Source organism: Theobroma cacao, chromosome 7 (assembly GCF_000208745.1).
Source record: "Theobroma cacao cultivar B97-61/B2 chromosome 7, Criollo_cocoa_genome_V2, whole genome shotgun sequence".
Lineage (NCBI taxonomy): Eukaryota > Viridiplantae > Streptophyta > Magnoliopsida > Malvales > Malvaceae > Theobroma > Theobroma cacao.
Window position 1 is genome coordinate 15,803,849 of NC_030856.1, and position 5,229 is coordinate 15,809,077.

General features: G+C 32.9%; 1 long non-coding RNA gene across 1 annotated transcript; it reads left to right on the top strand.

Annotated features, from left to right (window-relative positions):
- On the top strand, nt 2,090-3,085 carry LOC18594845. Its single transcript, XR_001928634.1, has 2 exons — nt 2,090-2,382; nt 2,507-3,085. It is a non-coding gene; the product is annotated as an uncharacterized LOC18594845 (long non-coding RNA).

Consider the following 5,229-nt stretch of genomic DNA (forward strand, 5'->3'; position numbering starts at 1 on the left):
TTATATTCAAATAGTTATAGTTTTGCTTTAAATGAATGTTTTAGACATCTAAACTTATTTTTGATTATGAAATATGTGTTTTCCACTCGCATACTACATTTTTAGCTGGTTTCGAAATTTTCTAGGAAAAATGACAAAAATGCCCTTGTGAGAAAAAAAATTATTTATCTATTGTTTTGATTTGGAAATAGTTTATAGTCTCTCAAAACGTGATACTTAACAACTGTTGCTCACAGGGGAGGTGCGAAAACTGATATTAAAGCCTTGTGAGGTTCCGGTTGGCATTCCAAGCAATAAATGTCTATCGGGACGTCGTGACGGTTGTCACGGGCTCAAATGGAGTACTGAGTCATGACATGAGATGATACATGCAATGCCTAAAATTCATTAGTTTCTACATGCCATATTTATGCACTTTGGGAAATCCCCAGATATGTTACACACCATGCCCATTTTCCATCCATATGCTAACAACATTTAACCCAAATGGGCATGGCGTGTAACATCTTTAGGGATTTCAACAACTTCAAGCAACACCAAATGCCATTTAACAATAAAGCTCTAAACTAATTTCTTAAGCAATATGGCATTTCAAATCCCTAAACCCACTCAATAGCACAACATAAAATTTGACATTCACTAACTTACCATTTGTTACAAACTTCTTTACTGTGACTGATTACTTTGTTCTGAACTTGTTCAAACACTTTTCTATCTTTAAGAATGAATCAAAAAATCGTTTAATAAACCTATCGTGTAATATATCTAGCCTTTATAGTTTACATCAATGTCAAAAACAATCACAAAAATCTTCTCCTGCAACATGAGAATGGTTTTAACAAAATGTCGTGTAGCAAATTTTGGATAGATTTATCTTCACAAACCTATGCGTGTATGAGAGTGCACATGAATGACGAGGTTTCATTAAGAGCATTTTATCCCAAAATCTTATCTTTTGGCTAAAAATAATTAAAGTTATGGAAAAGATTATTTTCAAAAATACTTTATATTTGAGGACTAAAACCTATTTCTTTTATTTTTAATATTAAAAAATATTTTGAATTTAGTGTATAATTGATAAATGTTAATATTTTTATGACGTTATAGTTAAAAATATTGAAAATAAGTCAGGAGAAATTTTTTTTTTACAAAATTATCCAAACAATGAAAATATTTTAAACACCTTATTCAAACAACAAAAAACGTTATTTGGAACATTGAAAAATGCTTTCTGTACATATACAGCCCATTAACAGAGTCAACAGCTGTCCGTTTGAACCAATACTGGAATCCACTGATCAAAAGAAAAGGACAAAAAAGGGCAAAAACAAAGAAACCAATAATGGTACCAAAGAATACTTTTATAAAATATTCTTATAAAAATTAACTCTTGTCATGTGTCACGATAATCGGCACGTTGAAATATTATGTGGGAGATTCATTAACTTTTAACTACGAAATGATCAAAATAATTGTACTTAATCAAAATATTATTTTAAAAGTTGGATGGCCAAAAGAATTTAAAAAATGAAAGACTCAAAAGGCTGATTAATTCCATTTCTTATTGGCCTTCTGTCACAATCGCAGACTCAGATAATTGTTGGTAAAGCAGAAAGATTTGAGCCGCAGACTGCGCAAATATTCATTAATTGATCATAAAATTCCAAATGGACGGTGGCAGCAAGGAGCGTGACGTCCATTGCCAGACGAAACAGAATCTTCAAAGGGGAAAAGCGAATAATCCCATTTGGAAACGCCAAGAAAAACAATAAAGAAAATGGAGTCAATCCTGGTCGGTGAGACAGTATTCGTGGTCTGGGGTCAGGGTAAAAATAAAACTAAAAACTAATAAGGAATTATTCAGAAGAACTATGGAATGAATTATAAAATCCAGAAAAAGATTCAAAAATTATGACGTGGCAGAAGAAAATGCCAAATGCAAAAGAAAAAAATATTTGAGAATGTCCTATTGCAAAAAAATAAAAAATAAAGTATTTTTATTTCTAAAAAATAATTATTATTATACAAATTAAAATAATTTAAAATGATAGAAGTGGTTAATTCATATAATTAAAACTCTTTCTATTACTTACACTTAGTAGAACTAATTTAAAGTGACTATTGAATGGATAGTTTTTGTATTTCTTTCCTTATAATGAACTCATGATACATGCCTTCCACAAAAAATAAAAAACCATATGAGCCATGCTTTTTTTTTTTTTTTAATAAAACACACACATACCTATGTTAGTCTCATCAATTTGTGAAGATACAAGGGTAAGAGATTGACTCTTTGTTTCTGTCTCTCTCGATGATTCATGGCTGCAAGCAAGGGAATTGAACCGAGAGTTCCCCAGGAGGCTGAGGCAGTTTTTTTCCCTGGTAAATCTTTACTGATTTTTAAAACTAGCTTTTTGCTTTGGTTTGAATCTTTTCTTTGCTGATGAATTTCACTTTGCCTTTTGCATTCAACTCTGTTTTATATAACAAAACTATTGAATAATAGGGAGAAAGACGATAAGGAAGAAGTGAAATGGTTGGGAGCAGTACGAGCAGAACTGATAGGGAAAATAAACCTCTGGAACTTAGGGCAAAATCTTGGAGACCTTAAACTGTAAATATGGCTTACCAGAAAGAGGAACAAAGGCAAACTCAGCATCCCAGTGATTTGGGTCATATTCAGTTTAAGGTCTCCAAGAGTTGCGTTTGTGTTCCATATGGTTCATTTCTGCTGTCAGCTCTGCTTGCACTGCTCCTTTTACCATTTCACTTCTTCCTTATCCTTTTTCTTCCTACCATTAAATGGCTTTGTGTCAATGTTTTCTCTTAAGGATTTGCCAGATGCAACTGCCTCATCCCTTCTTTCTTCGATTAATGGTTCTATCTTGGACCTCTCGGTTCACTTTCCTTTCATGCATACATGAAAGAATTTCTCTCATCCCCTGCAAACATGAAGAACGAAGAAGATCAATCAAAGCATCAGAAAATTAATGGTTCTGTTTTTCTTTTATTTTATAAACTTTTGATGTTTATGCTTTCTTCTTATTATAAAAATTAGGAAAATGAACTCATCACAGTTAGAAAATCTTTTATTTTCTGAATGTCTGGGTTGGGGGTTGGGGGGGGGAGGGGGGGGGGGGGTTGTTGGGAAAGCAGAGCAAATCCTTTGGTTGTACTGTCATCATTTTCTTTGATTCATAATTTAGCTTTTCATGGGTTATTTTCTTTTAAAGTAAAAATCTGTCACTAAAAAGAAAGAATAATTAAAACGAGAGAGAGATCAAAAAGAAAGTGTCAAATACTTGCAGAAGAGTTTCCCTTATTCTTTCTTTTTAATGAGAACATAAAAGAGAAGCGACTCTTTCACTTTTCTATTTGTTAAACCATATGCAGTCCATGGGATGATTGGACCACATGCGCATCCACTTTTTCCTGATGTCCTCTCGAGCGGGCAGGTTGATTTACTTGCGGGAACGAAAGAAAATCGCACGATTCGACCTGTCCAGAGGACGATTAGTGAGGCTCGCGGGGTTGCCTGAACTCAAGTCAAACCTTGGATAACATTTTTTAAAGCTCGGATCAGCGGGATTTTTTTTTTAATTAAATGGTTATTTTTATTTAATTATAATTTTAAACTATACTCAACATGTTAAAATATTAATATTAAAATATTTTTAACATTAAATAATAAACAAATTTTAAATGAAAAGATCCGATGAAGACGAACTTGAGCATACCTTTAAGAGCTATCAGTTGAGTTCGAGTCAACTCAACCTTATTAGAGGAATCACTCCACCTACTCAAGAGATCGACACATCTCAAGAGATCAACATATCATTTGATAAGATGAACATCCATCAAGAAGATATTCCAACATCTCAATAGATCAATATTCTTCTGATAGGATGGACACACAACAAGATGATTTTTCAATTAACTCACACTCAAAACCAATACTCCAAAAAGTAAGAAAGAAGTGTCAGAATGAGTCAAACACACCTAGATTAGAAAAGTCTTATCCTCACCTCAATCATATATAAGATAACTCAATAATTTTTTATCTTAGATAAGATAACTTGATAACATTTTATCTTTGCAACAATCTATCCAATCCTATACTTGTACCATAAATACATTGAAACCGAATGCAAATGAGCATGCCTTTCTTTCACCTTCAATATTACTTTGCCTCATCTTTTTTCCCATGGTATCAAACCCTCAAGCTCTATCAAGCATAGCTAAACAACCCATGGCCTCACCAAACTCCAATAGCACAACCTCTTCTCTTATAGTTTCTTCAAATCCCACACTTCTTTACTCAAACCAACAAATACCATTAATTACCATTAATGCCACAACTCGTCTTCCTATTAAGTTCATTTCCCTCAATTTTCCTTCACGGAGAAACCAATTTAAATCCCTTCATATTGGCTACAAATTGTTAAGATATGTGGATGGAACCTTCTTTTGTCTTCCTACCATGGAAACTCAAGAACGCATTAATCCTCCTACAATGGTGTCCAATCCTACCTTTGACCATTGGACAAGACAAGATCAACTTCTTTCCATGCCATAATCTCCTCTGCTGCAGAAAATGTCATCCCTTTTTTGGCTCAATTGAAACCTTTTTTAATGCTTGGAATAAGATCACTAATCTTATGCAAATAAATCAAGGTTCAACATGATGAACTTGAGAGAAAAACTCACCAAGTCTAAAAGAATGAGGTCAGTATCCAAGTATTTTCAAAATCTTAGTAGTGTTGTAGATGAATTAGCTTTGGTAAATTCCCCTATAAGTGAAGAAGAGCTAGTTATCCATGCCTTGAATGGCATTAGTATTGACTTCAAGGAGATTGCTATTGGTGTAAGGGCTCGAGAGTCCTACATTTCATTTGAAGAGTTGTTAGACAAATTCTCAGATTATGAAAAACTACTAAAGACATAAGACACTTGTTGTTGGTTTGATACACATAAATGCATGTGGCCATACAAGTAATATAAAGGTGTGTCGAGAATCATTTCCCACAGAGATTTGTACATATTCTTAGTAAGTACTAAATTTATAACAAAATATATCTTATCCAAGCACTCAATTTTGAAGGGTTGATTGAACAAAAAATGTTCTTTAAAACTAAGTAAATAAAAAAGAATAGAATTTCACTAAGAGAGATATTAATTCAAAAGCCTAGGATTATGGTATCTTCGTATGAATTTAATCATTCTCTTTAA